Here is a 16,696-nt window from a genome sequence, read left to right as displayed (position 1 = left end):
GTGGCAGGTGAATCGGCTTCTGAATGCCCAAAGAATTTAAACTGCTTTTGAGGCGCATCAGAAATATGGTGGGTAGATACAGGATTGTCTGCTTCAAAAACACTCTCTTTTTGACTTTAATCAAGACAAAGAAGCTATTTGATTGGCAGCCTATCCATCATCTTGAACAATAACTCCCTAAGGTGCAGGCATACTTTGAATGCAATAGCTCAGCTGTCTACAACATTCAGCGACAACACATGATTTCTTCAAAGCACCTTCCAAATTAGTTCCTCTGCCTTCTACAAGGGCGTGAGGCACATATCAATGCCCCCATCTGGAAATTTCCCTTAAGGAAAAGATGTCATCTACTAGCTGGACAAATTACAACTTTTTGGAGACAATATTTAATTAACAACTTCAGATAATCAGCATATCTAACATTTTTATTTTGGGTTTCCAGGTTTTACAGGATTTTCTTGTGTTGCCCTCCAGGTTGCATCTTAGTTTCTACATTAATGTTTTATCAAAATCCTACAACACCCACCTTATTAGCGTATTTGAGAGCAAGTTCATCCCAAGGACTATAGCATTTATAGAAATGGTTCATTACCTCTCTGAAAACATCAAGACTAAATGTACATTAGCATTAATGCTAAAATTAGAATTGGTTTATTATTTGTCACATGTACCAAGATGCAGTGAAAAGCTTGTCTTGCACACTGTTAATATGGATCAAATCATTACACAGTGCATTGAGATAGAACAAGGTAAAACAATAACCATGCAGAATAAAGTGTAACAGCTACTGAGAAAATGCAGTGCATATAAACAAAGTGCAAATCATAGTGAGGTAGATAGAGTCCATTTTATTGCATTAGAGAAGCAGTCTTATTACCATGGGATGGAAGCTGTCCTTGAGACAAGGAGGTGCATGCTTTTGGGCTTTTGCATCTTCTGCCCAATAACTGAGAAGAGAGAACATCCAGGATGGGTGGTGTCTTTGATTAAGCAGATTTGCATCAAATGAAAGTTAGAAAATTCATTCAAAGGGGTGCTGCAAAATGAATAGAAGCAAGGAGGGTGTAGATTAGTATCTGGAGGAACAACCTGTACAGAAAAGACTGCAGATTCTCTAATCTAGAGCAAGTAACTAATTGCTGGAAGAATTCAACAGCTCAGGCAAAGCAATGGTGATGTTTCACTTTGGCATTTGCACCAGGACCTTCCATTTAAAATCTTTTTAAACCACTTGTTTTAATTCTTCTGGAATATTATTACTGTTTATAAAGCACGCTGAGGTTTCTGAATAATTTAATTTCCTGTGGGTACAGGCAATATATCAAAGAATGATCTTCATTTGTTGGAATATTATGCTCATAACCATACAGGGATTTCCTGCAAAGTTTCTTGAAGTTGCCCATTTTTTATTACTTTGGACAGTGAGTAGGAAACACAAATCCCATTTATGGTTGCTATTTAATGTGAAAATGTTTCTAACAGTGGAAGGTGTTTTTTCACCACTCCTCCCTTTTCCCTGAATTAGCACCAGCATTTATACATAGTAATATTCCAGCACAATGTCATTTAAGCTATTTCTAAGAACATAAAAGACCTGGTTCAACAAAGCTTTAATTGTCAGATTTTTGTGTCAGCTGCTGGCGTGTTTCCGAAGCACGTAACAGCTAAACCACAATGAATTGGCCACAAAGCATCAGAAGGCACATGCCTTTTGAAAAGCTGCTTTTAGATAGTGAATAATAAAAACACTAGTTTCATTAGGAGTGTGTATTTTCATATTCCAGTTTTTTTTAAATTCTAGAATAGTAAGCAAACAAGTTTCTAATCTGCTTCACTTTGCATTTTGTTATGTTTCAGTCTGGAACTGATTATTGTGTTTCTTAGCATGAGAACTGTCCATGGACAGGTTGAGGGGAAAATAGAGTTTTAATGCCCTGCAGTGACTAGATTAAAATGTTGCATTTCAGTTAACTCAGTCTTTAGCTGTAATCATAAAAAAAGCTGACTCATTTAAAAATTGTTTGCAAGGTCCAAAAAGCATTATAATCTAACAAAACTAAATTGCAGTTTAAACAGCTAAGGCACTATCAGCCAGCAGCTTTCAAACTGATAATGGATGAAAGCTATCCTTTTTTGGCTAATGTGTATGACAATCTATGTGAAAAGTTGGAGTGGGTGTTTCTAAGGCTTGAGACCTGTATCAAGCTGAACATGATAAGATACTTATCACATGACTTGTTTTGGACCTCATGAAACTAAATCACAAGTTATATGACAGATTAATGGAACAAAAAATATCTAACCTCTGATGAAATTGAAGTAGTTATTTCAAGATTAGGTGATCTCTAACACTGAACTACAGAAGTGTGTCTATGTTTATCTACAAACTTCTCCATTTTGCTTGCATGATAAAATAATTTAGAGCACATTTGGCCCATTGGTCCATATCGTGGCTCGATAAAAGAGCTACCATTTATTCCAGATACGTGTTAAGTTTTCCCACAGCCATGGAATTTTTTTCTCGAAGTATTTACAAATTTCTGCTTGGAGTAGATTTCCATTACTAGTATAAAGATGCAGTATAAAAATTAGACCCTTCTGCCCATCAAATCTATGCTAACAATTGCCCATTTGCACCAGTCCTATGTTAACCACTTTTCTCCTCCGCATATTTTTAGCAACACACTGCAGTGCCCATATAGCCACATATTAGTGGCATTCAACTAACAGTGACCAGCTAATCTACTGTAAAGAAATGTCTTTGGGATTATTGAGGGAAACCAGAGCACCTTAAGGAAACCCACACAGTAACAGGGAAAGATTGCAACACCTGATGTCAGGTTTGAACCTGGCACTGTTAGGCAGTGACTCCACTAGCTACCATCTCACACATGAATGTGTACATCTACGAAAGAAGATGTATCAGGAGACCTCAGATGTTGTAAATCATGATTTTCTTAAAGGAAATAAATCTGACTACAGAGTGGTCCCCTTGCTGTCTACCTTTGGGAGAAGTCATTGCCAGAGTCGTCCTCAATTGTTCCTCCCAGTAACCAAACAACTATGTCCCCATATGGCAAGGTGGACTCCATCAATTTGTCCCAAGGATTCCCAGCCTGGGGTCTCTTGATCCCTCTGAAAACGGCATAAAAAAGATTGAGAACCACCAATCTAGACACACACAATGAATATTATATAACATTATCCTGATCAGTGGGTTTGTATCAAAACCAGTTATCAGTGAGGATCACCTGAACATTATTGTCAATCCTTTTCATGATACCTTGTGTGGAGCTATTCTTCAGAACTAAATGTGTCAATAGTGGAGCATCATCACCACCTCACAAGCTACTCACCCAGTTAATAGCAATGTACCCGTCTCAGAATCTACAAAAATAGGCTGGAAACAAATCACCTGTGACTCGGGGAGACAGCATGAGAAGAAGAATTCTACAGAAGTACTTTTTACTTTAAAACATGCACTTAAGACATCATAAATAAGAGGAAGAAAACATGGCTCAATACTGGATTAAGATTATCTCCACTATTGGATATCAAGCAAAGCTTTGTGTTGGTGTAAAATTAAAATCCAAACTGAATCCAATTCAATAATGCCCAATCTGAATCTGATCTTTTTGTCTGAGTACTTAAATTTGTATGCCAAGTTGGCCCAACCTGCAGGCTTAAGGATATTTTTTTTAAGTACCTGAATAAAACAATATTTTTAATTTTGTCTTCAAACATTGTCTTGCCAATGGTTTGATGTATGTTTGTAACTCTGATTTAATTTATATTTAAAAAAAATAAATCTCAATTGCCAAATGTTTTATGTAGCATGGAAAGAAGATTGCTTTATGAATCCTACCTTATCGGCTGTGGTCCCTATCTTTAAGCATAGTCTGGCCTATAGAGAGGAACAAGTTAGAAACAAAGTTGTTGAAAATTAAGACAGCAAAGATGTTTAAAGTTGCAGGAAGGAAGTGGTAGGAAGACTCAAGGGAATGTCTGTGATAAGGCAGAGCCCATGAGAGAATGAATGACACAACTACTGTTGATACCAATTCAGAGAGGAATGGCAAAGGTTTATTTGTCTGGATCAAAATAAATGTGTTTCAGGAATCATTGTTATCTTACTCATTTGCCTGATTTAATATGTAAAGGTTCTGTCACAGAATCTTTCTTCTGTTTTTCAAAACAGCATTGACATTGATTATCAGAGGATAAATACTTAAGCACTGTGGGCTGTTAACTAAATCTACCTCATTAATTGTTAGTATATTTAATATAGTCTACTTGTATTTTTGCTTCAAAGTATCCCTAGCAGTCTTCATAAGGACCTTGTGTTCCCATAATTATGGGATTCTGCTGTTTAGGTTTAATTCCCCGATCGTGACTCATGCTTTTTCCCTTTCTGAATACTTCCTCCATCAAGATGCCATAATAGTCATTATGTCTGACCTTCCTTGTAAAAACCATCATTTTTTCCCATTTGAATACACTGAACGCATGTGATTAAGATTCTCTTCTCGTATACATCAATCTTGCTAACCTTGTGCTTTCAAAGATGTAAGCTGTAGCTGACGCCTGGATCAAACCGTCCAGCTCCTTTGTCAGAGGGTCTTCAATTGGCAATGATTCTGAGCTGGAGAGTTTGAAGACTGAGATGTCCACTGTCAGTTGTGGCTAGGTTTATTTTGTAATTCTACTTTTAACTTGGATTATCTTTAAGAACAAGTCTCAATTTACAATTGTGTTGTGTAGGATGGAAAGAAAATTAGTGACTGAGTTTTTTACTGTGTCAAGTCTATACTAAATGGTACTATGCTGCCCACAAAGTTTCCCACTCTGCACATCTGAGATGAAACATCTTTTTCCATTTCTTGATCTCAACTTGGTTGTTCCCACTTTTTTCATGAATTGACATTAAGCACAGGGCCACTGAGTCATATTTTCAAAACCTATAGCCTTGGAAGCAACTAACCCAACCCCCCATACCTGCTTAGGATTCCAATTCTGACTACCTATGGCAAGTGAAGCAATCATGTTTTAGATTAATAATCTCTGGGTAGAGCATTAGTTCTGATGGCCCTTGATCCAGGAGCTTAAATCTGTTTCTACTTCCACATCCTGCTTGATATGTTTAGTATCCAAGCATATTCTGCTTATTAAACTCCTTGTGTATTTCTAGTCCTAGGTGGTTTTGTAATGTGACAATATGTTGAAAAGCTCTCTGAAACATAACAGTGCTGCTCCTGGTGGTGTTATTTGCATATTAGCAATTTAACTGTTTCAGTGTCACTTTATGATTGCCTTAAATCTGAACCATCCATGTAATAAATTACTTTTGATAATAGAGCAAGTCACAAGGTAACTACTTTGGATTAGAATAATGTGATTTCCAAAATAAAATGTTATACTTTGCGATGTTCTAATATTTTTGTAAGTGTACTAAATAATGTTTTTATGTGGCAAAACTACATACAAGCCCCAAAGGAGCAGTGTTAATCTGTTTCTATCATGATTAAAAGCTGAATATTTACAGGACATGAATTTACATCAGAGAAACCTATCTGTCAGCAAAACAACACTTAAAGATTAACCTACTTCCCAGCACTCTGCTCCCCAGCTCTTTCAGATGGTTATCTGGAATCAGGGAATTGGAAAATAACTTTAGTTAATGCCTATGCCACTTTTCCTCATTTTTAATACTATCAGATATATTTTCTAGTGCAGATATATTTTCCAATGTCACCACAGTAATCCTGTTCCATAACATAGGACTTGTTAGAACTATAGCAATTTGTCCCCAAAATAAGATACTATTTCAGTCTAAATGAATACACCAATCAATAAGTTCCCCCTTTCCTTTCATGCCTTCATTAAAAAGATCTTCATTTTCCATTTTTTTCATGCACCATCTTTTCCTGAGTAACTTTTATTTTTAACCCTGATGCACAGTATTTCTCCAGACACTTTGAATGTACAGTATTCTTCATGGCATTTGTTATCTTCCTTTTGCTTGCCTCACCCTATCTTAAATTGTATCTTGACATCAAAAGAGACCTAGATTTGGAGCCCTCAGTTTTTCATTTGTTGGGGCAACATTAACTATTTCCTCAAATGCATATGGTGTTTTGACACCTGTTTATCATGAAGTGGCCTTTTTCAGTGTACTTCTCATCCTAGTAAAATAGGTGTATCCCAATTGAGTAATGTTATTCTTGGTCTTTTTTTGTTCTTTTCCAGAGCAGTGCTAAATCTTTTTGTTAAACCTGCTAAACTCTTGTTCTGGTGAAGAGTATTGTGAGCAGTCTGGGCCCTTTATCTTAGAAAGGACTTACTGACACTGGAGACGGTTCAAAGGAGGTTCACAAAAGTTATTCCAAGATTGACCAGCTTATCATATGAAGTGCATTTGGCTTTGGGCTTGGATTCACTGGAATTCAGAAAAATGAGGGATGACCTCATCGAAATCTTTCGAATGTTGAAAGGCCTCGATAGCATGGATATGTAATCTATGCTTCCTAAGATGAGAGAATCTAGGATCAGAGGACACGGCCTCAGAATAGAGGGGTGTCCTTTTAGAATGGAAATGAAGAATTTCTTTAGCCAGAGAGTGAATCTGTGGAATTCGTTGCCACAGGCAGCTGTGCAGGCCAAGTCTTAGTATATATTTGATAGATTATTAATTGGTCAGGGCATGAAGGGATATGGGGAGAAGGCAGGAGATTGGTGCTGAGAGAGAAATGGATCAGCCATAATGAAATGGCAGAGCAGACTTGATGGGCCAAATGGTCTAATTCTGCTCCTATGTGTTATGGTCTTCCGAATTGTGTTGCAGCTTCTCCAATGATTTCCCAGTGCTACATTTTTTATCAAACCAATCTTGTTCAATTAAACTGTTCTATAACTCCCCCACTTAGTACATTCTGATTTCAGAATGGATTTTCTCTACTAATATAGCTAAACTCCTTATTCCTTTTTCAAAATCCTTTTGATGTAAATATTGAACTGCTGTTTCCAGCATCTTTAAGCCGTGTCTTAGTAATTGCCACAATATTGTCTGTTTATTTCCTCAGTTCATTTTTTTGTATCCAAGGAATTATAGAAATGAAACATGCACAATTCAATGCAAACCAAGCTTTGAGATTTTATTACACATACCAAATTGTGCTAAGCGTTCTGTATTTCACCAGCCAGGCAAACAGTGCTTTGGTTGAACAATGTAATGCTCATTTCTACATTGAAAACATCTCATTTCTGATGAATTGCTCAAATTCTAGAGAAGAAAAGTGACTTGACTTGAAGAATTCAAACATACGGTTTTCTTAGTCTAGGACAGTGCTACCAGCTGAGCCAAGCTAGTATATATTAAGCCATAGATCAAGATCCATACCCCATAGTGGCCAATATATTTAAATTCCATTCTGGGCAGTTAAAGGTTCACCCTGACTAACTTTCTTGAGCAGTGTGTATTAAAGTGGCAGGTGGAAGATTCCAAACTCCACTGTTATTGGGCTATTTCCTCTTCCTGGTCAACATGTGGGTTATTATAGGCATGCTGCTAAATTGTTTGCATGTTTTGATCCTACACAGGCTGAATGATTTTTCCAAACAGATATTTTAATATTCCTATCATTTCAATGTCCTGGGATTTCATTTAAAATGGTTTCCTTCATCAACAGGTTCTTGTGATACAACAAAGATTATTTTCTTTCGAACTCTCTGATTTGTGGAACTGTTGCACAAGCTTGAAGGTTGAACAGCTCATTGGCAGTTGTCGAACATATGATAACATGAAAATGATCATCAAATGATGTCCACCTCCAGGTTAGTTCAATGACATTTACTGCAAACCTCCCTAAAAGTAATGTTCATGTTGGTAATGTTCATGTGTTCTGCTCTTTATTATTATAAAATGCTGTTCATTTGATAACTCTCAATCTCAATCCATTATTTGTTCATTATTGATCTTGGACACTTTTTTCAACTTTCCCTCATTTTTGTTCTAGTTAGTGTTTTTTTTTCTGCTTTTTTCCCTTTTGTGAAATGCCTTGCAGTATTTCATCATTTCTTTGTATTTGTTTATTGAAACATCTTATCAAACATAATTGAATTGTGTACATTTTAATTGGCATTTAATCAAAAGATATTGCAAAGAAGCTTGGGCTCTAACTTTGGAGATGGTGAAAACCTTGGTGCAGGCACAAATTAACCTTGCTTGAGTGAGGGATTTAGGAAGGCTAATGAAACTTAATTTTTTCATTTTGGAGTGCACTGAAGATGTGGTAGAAATGTTCAAAAATAATGAGAGCTAGAGGAGCTTGACAGAGAGAAACTGTTCCTTTTTGTGGAATAATGGTGAGCCTGAAGTATATCAGGGAAGTAGGAAATGAATGAAAAGTACTGTAAGGAACAGCCTTTCCAAAGACAGAATGGTTAATGACTGGGTGTACTGTGCAACAAATAAGTGGAGGTAGATTCATTTGTGACTTTCAGGATCAGCATTTCAAATAAAATTGCAGGGCTTCAAGAAAAGGTGGGGATGTAGACTTGGCTGCATTGCTGTTGATTTGATACTCTTTAGTACTGATAATTTTTTATGATCCTTTGTTGGCACAGCTGAAAATCAAATTCTTAATGTTATAATTAGGAACTTTGTCAAGAAGGTGTGGTAGCGCATTGGAGTTTAACTGCAGCTGAATAAATATTCAGATCATAAAGCAAATTCATTAATACCTTTTTGGGAAGGAAACATTAATACAACTCTGAACTGTCCTCCTAAAGTGGTCTGAAACTCCATTTCATTGCATCAAGGAGCTGCTAGTAGTTGAAGGTGAAGGTCCATCATCAAGGGCGTCAAGTATGAGCTTGAACGCATTTAATGCCAATATCCCGTGAATTTTTTTCCCCACAATGAACCGCTCAGGTCATTCCTGAACTGCAGTGCATTGCGAGACAATTTTCTTAAGGAATCAGAAAACCTTCATAACTTTTAATTACATCATAGTAACACCGAGCACTCTCCTTTACAATCATAGCAATCCATGAACATGAAGAAATACTGAGCAATCAAATTTACTTCATAGACCGACACCTGATAAAAGATACAATCACTATTACTTTTCTATGCTGTCTTTCTTCTCTGCAAGCACTGAAAAAGAACCAAGTTTAATAACTTCTGAAATTTTTCTGTACAAGCTACTAATATACTTCCAGCATAACAAGTACTTTCTTTAAAGTTTAATAGGAAACAGGAATTGTGTTCAGTAAGTTAGGACAGGTTTTTTTTTTAAAGATACTGTGACACGTTTTAACCAATCAGCTGAAGAATGGATTGCTGTGGACAAATTTAGAAAATTACATGCTTTATTTGAGTGGAACGGTCTTTCCTTTTTGAAGAAAGAAATACTGAGACGCAGCATAAGTTTGAGGACTGCACTTCCTCTTCCATCTAGGCACATTGTCATCTTCCAGATTCGATATTATTGAACTCTCCAGCTTCCATTAACTTTCTCTGGCTGGTATTAAGGCTGACCATTCCTGCTATAATGCATCCATCTGTACCATTGGATGAGTTTTTCCTCTTTCTCTGACTTGCCAAATATGTTCCTCAGTCCTGTTATTTGCAAAATACTGAACTTTATTGTCACCTTCTAACTTTTATTGTTAATGCATTTGACTGTAGGACATTTAAAACTTGTCTCCATGGCAGCTCCGGTTTCACCCCAACACAGATATTCCCATTGTCTTATCCACTACTGCCCCTCATTACTTGAATTTTGTTTTTATTTTGTTTCCCAAGTTTCTCTTTAACTGGAAACATATAATGTTTTTACCACTGAATGCTTTAAGTATTATAAAGTCTAATCTATATCTTCAGGTTAGTATTTTGGACATTTTGCTTGGATGCCAGATTGCTGAATTGAACAGGTGCAATAGGTTACTTGGTCTCTTTCAATCTTTTAGAAGTCCAGCACTTTGAAAATTCTGAGAAGTATGTTTTGTGCAAGTACAAAGTTTTGCCCGATGAGATAATGGAACATTGTTTAAGATAATTCCTTAATCTCAGACTTGTGTTTGTAACCAGAATTTGAGCATTTTACTTTTAATATTGTAAACTGTATTTTACTCAAGTCTTATTGTGTTAGGAATTTTCAAAAATACATCATTACTGTTTAAAAAAGAATAAAACACTCCTTAAAAAAAAATTAAACCTTTGACTCGCAGACATATTTGAAAAGTATTTGCACACCTCTTAATATTAAACTTTGATATAACTTGTGCATTATAATTTTACATGTTTAGATTTACACCATTATGTTTTTGCAAGTCTTGATGTAGGTCTGTAGTCCCAATGATAAAATATAATCTGTTCCAGATAATTTGGCAGACAATTGTTATGCTTCTAGAACTTTTCATTAAAACTTAACAACAATCTGACTAATAAATAGACATGCAAATTGTGCAGTTAATAATATATTTTCTGATGTACTTTCAATATCAATACTCCGTGTATTCTAATAATTAGGAACATTTTTGACTAAAATGTAACAGGTTATTTTATAACAGCTTTCACTGTTGCCTAGAGTTGCTGGAAAACAGGAGTTTAATTCAAAGGATAGAAGTACACTCGGTGACCATTTCTGACTTCTGATGTCACCGTGGCTACAATCTGCTGAGGGACAGACTGCATGAGCAGCAGACTGTTTCTGTCTTTCAGTCAAGCTGCCCTAGGTTCATTACAGCATGCGGCTTTAGAGATCTAAATCTCTAAAACAACATTTTCTGACAAGTGCCCACCTAGTGTATCTAAGGCCAGGCATCATAGGTGTTATAAAATGTCTCTCTTGGGACAGCACATTAAGCTCAGCACTACTAATCAGAGTGGTAATGGAAAAATGTCAAGTATAATAATACACCGACAAGATAACGCATAAACTTTTAACTCCAGAAAAGTAGCTTTGAATCTATTATGCCTTCAAAGTTCTGGTTGCAGTACTTATTTTTTATATATGAAGTTTCATAGTCTATTTATCAAATAAATAGTTTCATAGTCTATCATATCAAATAAATTGCACTTTTAAATTGTATTTGTTTTTAATCAGCTGTCGCCATTGTTCTGCTGAATCATTCAAATCAAAAACATTCTAAATTTGAATGCCAATATAAGTGTTCTTACCCGAGAATACAGTATATTGAAAATGTATACTGTTTGAATTAATATTTTCTTTAATTTAGATGATTTTGTCTACCAAAATGATTCAAGATTAGTTTGCAAGTATACCAAGTAAGTAGCAAGGAAAGTGACAGAATGTGATTATTTATTGCTAGGAAAGGTAATACAAAGCCAGCAAAGTTGTGCTTTATTTATTTACGGCATTGATGAAACCATAACTAGAGTACTCTGTACAATATTTGCCTTTTTTTAAGGATATTAATATTTTGGATGCATTTTGGGGGGAAAAAGTATACTATATTGAGCATTGGAATAGGCAGGGATTGTCTTTAGAGGCTGGTATTTAGAAGAGTGAGAGTGGACTTAATTGAAACAGGATTCTGAGATGTCCTGATGGGATGGATGTGGAAAGATCCATGAGTCATTTCTTATTTTTATAAAGGGATAATATATTTTGTATTCTAAGAATTGTGTGTCTTTGGAACTCTACTCAGGACTGTTGGAAGCACTTCTTGAATAGTTTTAAAGGCAGAAGTAGATTCATAGCTGATAAGGAGGTGAAAGGTTGCCCAAAGTAAGTGGGGAATGCAGAGTTGAGACTGAGGTCAAATTAACCCATCATACATACTGAAAGTAAAATTCAAAGTCATAAAATCATCATTACTGTTGCTCTACTATCTGTATTTTTCCATGCCTGTGTGCGTGTCTGAGTGTATACATGTTTCCTATGTGACAACAGTGAATACTCTGTAAAAATACTTTATTGGCTATATAGTACATTGGAACAAGACTGTGAAAGGCACTAAATTAAGACAAATCTGATGTTGCAGTTATAATGCTTCTAGTTGGCTTTAGCCACCATTATTGGAGCAATAAACCTGCTAATTAGTGATGACTGAAAGATACATGACAGAAGATTGGGAATGAGATGATTTACCAACTTGTGGTTTATTTTATCATTTAATCTGCAATTCTCTGCATTCACTACTATTTTCTTTGTCCTATCATACCACTTGTCCAATATAAATGTACAGTTTAGCAGAAATCATGCTAGCATCGTTTGAGAATTGCAGATTTCATCTACCTAATGTGTGGAAAAGGTTCCAATTTCAGTCTTGATCGGCTTAACTCCAGTTTCTAAGGCTATGCTGTGGCGACCCACTTTCTGCGCAGGTGAACCGGCTCACAAATAGCCAGCGCATAGGGGGAGACTTTGGTAATGCACCTCTGACGTTATTTCCGCCTGGAGAGGGCGGGCGCTAGAGCATAAATGCCAGCGCCGCAAAGTTTGAATAAACTAGTCTCGAATCGACTTACCGACTGCGTGTCGTTATCACATCGCTACATTGGTGACCCCGACGAGATTTGGACTAAAGATGACCGACTCTTCATCTGTTCACGCAGTTTCGCTAAAACTGCCGACTTTCTGGACGCTGCGACCACGCGTGTGGTTTAGCCAAGCAGAAGCCCAGTTCCAGATTCAGCAGATATCTTCTGATTCCACGCGTTACTACCACGTGGTGAGCGCCCTTGACCAGGAGACGGCCGCCCAGGTTGCGAATTTCATACAGTCGCCCCCGGAAGAAGGCAAATATGAAGCATTCAAAGCGCTGCTCATTGGGACCTTTGGCCTCTCACGGCATCAGTGGGGTGTCTGCCTGCTTCAACTGGATGGTTTGGGAGACAGACTGCCGTCAGCATTGATGAACGAGATGCTGGCCCTGGCTGACGGACACAAGCCCTGCCTCCTGTTCGAGCAAGCGTTCCTAGAGCAACTGCCCGAGGGCATACATCTGCTGCTGGCTGACGCAGATTTCAGCGACCCCCGGTAGGTGGCGGCCCGGGCAGACGTTCTGTGGAAAGCCAAGAGGGAGAGCGTGGCGTCCGTCGGTCAGATTACCAGGCCACGCGCCCAACAGCGGACCAGACTAGGCCCGGCAGGGGGGCACACACAACACAGAGGCAGGAGTGAGGAGGACAGTGAACAGTGTTGGGGCACAAAAGCCCGCCGTTGTCGCCCGCCCTGCAAGGGCCAGGGCCAGCTGCTGCTAATGACTATGGCGGCTGGCCACCAGGACAGCCTCTTGTATGTCTGGGACAAACAGTCGGGACGCCACTTCTTGGTCGACACCGGAGTGGAAATCAGCGTCTTGCCCCCGACGGGGTACAACACCAGCAACAGGAAGCCAGGACCCACCCTGAGGGCTGCAAACGGCAGCACGATACGGACCTACGGCACCCGCACAGTGCAGCTGCAGTTCGGCACCAGCCGGTTCACGTGGGACTTCACACTGGCCGCCGTGGCCCAACCACTCCTGGGGGCGGACTTCTTGCGAGCCCACAGCCTGCTGGTCAACTTGCAAGGGAAAAGACTGGCACATGCCGAGACTTTCCAGACGTTCTCCCTGGGTGAAGCCAAGTTGCCGGCCCCACACCTGGACTCCATCACGCTGTCGGACAATGAATTCACCAGAATCCTGGCGGACTTTCCATCGATTCTGGCACCGCAGTTCACGGCAGCCATGCCCAGACACTGGGTTCAGCACCACATCCCAACCCAGGGACCACCCCTCCATGCCTGCGCATGAAGGCTCCCCTTGGAAAAGCTCCGCCTGGCGAAGGAGGAGTTCAAGAGGATGGAGGAATTGAGGATCGTACGGAGGTCCGACAGCCCATGGGCCTCCCCCCTGCACATGGTGCCCAAAGCAGCTGGGGATTGGAGACCATGTGGCAACTACCGCAGACTGAACGAGGCTACAACTCCAGACCGCTACCCCGTGCTGCACATTCAGGACTTTGCAGCGAACCTGCATGGGGCAAGAATATTTTCCAAAGTAAACCTCATCTGGGGATACCATCAAATCCCGGTGCACCCTGAAGACATCCCCAAAACAGCACTTATCACCCCGTTCGGCCTGAAGAATGCCGCACAGACGTTCCAGCAGCTAATGGATGCGGTGGGACGCGACCTGGACTTTGCGTTCATCTATTTGGACGACATCCTTATAGCCAGCAGTAGTCGCCAGGAGCATCTGTCCCACCTCCGCCAGCTCTACTCCCGCCTGAGTGATTTCGGCCTCACGATCAACCCGGCCAAATGCCAGTTCGGTCTCGATACCATCGACTTCCTGGGCCACAGGATTACCAAAGACGGGGCAACACCTCTGCCCGCCAAGGTAGACGTGATCCGCCACTTTGCCCGGCCCAACACGGTCAAAGGCCTACAGGAGTTCGTTGGTATGGTGAACTTCTACCACCGTTTCCTCCCTCAGCAGCCCGTATCATGCGCCCTTTGTACACCCTGATGTCGGGTAAAGGCAAGGACATTACTTGGGACGAGGAGGCCGCAGCCGCTTTCATTAAAGCCAAGGAAGCCTTGGCAGATGCTGCGATGCTGGTGCACCCCTGAACGGACGTTCCGACCGCACTCACGGTGGACGCATCCAACACAGCAGTCAGTGGGGTGCTGGAGCAGCTCATCGAGGGGCGCTGGCAACCCTTGGCGTTCTTCAGCAAGCACCTACGACCACCCGAACTCGAGTACAGTGCTTTCGACCGGGAGCTGTTGGCACTGTATCTGGCAATCCGGCATTTCAGGTACTTCTTAGAAGGCAGGCTGTTCACCGCGTTCACGGACCACAAACCGTTGACCTTCGTGTTCACGAAGGTGTCCGATCCCTGGTCGGCTCGCCAGCAGCGACATCTGTCCTACATCTCCGAGTACACGACAGACATCCAGCATGTCTCGGGAAAGGACAACGTTGTGGCGGACGCACTCTCCAGACCAGCTGTCCAGGCCCTGTCCCTGGGGGTGGACTATGCAGCACTGGCGGAGGTGCAGCAGGCAGACGACAAGATGCCCAGCTACAGGACCGCAGTCTCGGGTTTGCAGCTGCAGGACTTTCTTGTAGGCCCAGGTGAGAGGACCCTCCTGTGCGAAGTGGCTACCGGCCAACCTCACCCCATCGTCCCGGCAGCCTGGAGGCAGCGAGTTTTCAACTCCATACACGGTTTGGCGCACCCATCTATCAGGACAACCGTCCGGCTGGTCTCCAGCAAGTTCGCGTGGCACGGACTTCACAAGCAGGTCAGTGAATGGGCCAGAACGTGCGCGCAGTGTCAAACAGCCAAGGTGCAGCGGCACACTAAAGCCCCACCGCAGCAGTTCGAATCCACCCACTGGAGAAGGTTCGAGCACATTCATGTGGATATCGTGGGCCCCCTACCAGTGTCCCGAGGAGCGTGGTACCTCCTAACTATGGTAGGCCGGTTCACGAGGTGGCCAGAGGCGGTCCCACTCACCGACACATCTGCCGATTCCTGCGGCCGAGCACTGATCACTACCTGGGTAGCACGCTTCAGGGTACCGGCTAACATTACCTCCGACAGAGGCGCCCAGTTCACCTCCAGCCTGTGGTCGGCTGTGGCCAGCCTGTTGGGAACGCAGCTACACCACACCACTGCCTACCACCCACAGTCGAATGGACGAGTGGAACGCTTCCACCGTCTCTTGAAGTCGGCTCTCATGGCCCGCCTGAGAGGACCTAACTGGGTGGACGAGCTTCCCTTGGTCCTGCTTGGAATTCTCACAACGCCCAAAGAGGATCTGCATGCCTCGTTGGCTGAGTTGGTGTACGGCGCACCCCTGACCATCCCGGGAGAGTTCATACCAGCCCCAAGGGGGCAAGATGAAGAACCTGCAGCAGTCCTGGACAGACTACATGAAAGGCTCGGCAACCTGGCCCCCGTACCGACTTCACAGCACGTACGGACCCCAACTTACGTACCCAAAGACCTGCAGAACTGTAAGTGTGTGTTTGTATGAAGGGGCGGACACCGGGCACCGCTACAGTGGCCGTACGAGGGGCCGTTCAAGGTGATCAACAACAATGGGTCCACGTACGTTCTGGACATTGGGGGGAGAGAGGAGGTTTTCACGGTGGACCGACTCAAACCAGCCCATGTGGACTTAGCGCAGCCGGTCGAGGTTCAGGCACCGTGGCGCAGAGGCAGACCTCCCAAACAGAGGCTGATCCAGACTGTGAACATTGGGGGGGTGTATCGCTGGTTCTGGGGTGGGGTTATGTGGCGACCCACTTTCTGCGCAGGCGAACCGGCTCACAGATAGCCAGCGCGCGGGGGGAGACTTTGGTACTGCACCTCTGACATCATTTCCACCCGGAGAGGGCAGGCGCTAGGGATTAAATGCCAGCGCCGCGAAGTTTGAATAAACTAGTCTCGAAACGACTTACTGACTGCGTGTCGTTATTTCAGCGCTGTGTGTAGCACATTGCTACAATGCCTCTTTTCTTGCTTTACCAGCCTGAAACATGCTTACAAATATTGTGGGATAAGGTTTTAATATATGTAAGGCTTTCCCAGGTTTTGACTTTATCTTGTTTGGTCTGATTACTCCATGATATTGTATAGTCCAAGGAATGTAAACCAAGTTGATATAACCTGTTATCATAATCTAAACTGTTATCATTCTGATGAAACAGTACTGCATCCACTATC

The 16,696-nt window shown here is 41.5% G+C and overlaps 1 protein-coding gene across 12 annotated transcripts in view; it reads left to right on the top strand.

Annotated features, from left to right (window-relative positions):
- atosb (atos homolog b) overlaps positions 1-16,696 on the top strand; it is a 119,806-nt gene that overhangs the window by 55,597 nt on the left and 47,513 nt on the right. For all 12 annotated transcript variants that reach the window (XM_073064356.1, XM_073064351.1, XM_073064354.1 and 9 more), the window contains one exon: positions 7,686-7,830. The gene's annotated coding sequence lies outside the window, so the exon portion shown is untranslated. The remainder of the gene's footprint in view (positions 1-7,685; positions 7,831-16,696) is intronic.

The sequence above is a fragment of the Hemitrygon akajei genome, chromosome 13, assembly GCF_048418815.1.
Source record: "Hemitrygon akajei chromosome 13, sHemAka1.3, whole genome shotgun sequence".
In the NCBI taxonomy this organism is placed as follows: Eukaryota; Metazoa; Chordata; class Chondrichthyes; order Myliobatiformes; family Dasyatidae; genus Hemitrygon; species Hemitrygon akajei.
This window is presented reverse-complemented; position numbering and strand designations above follow the sequence as displayed.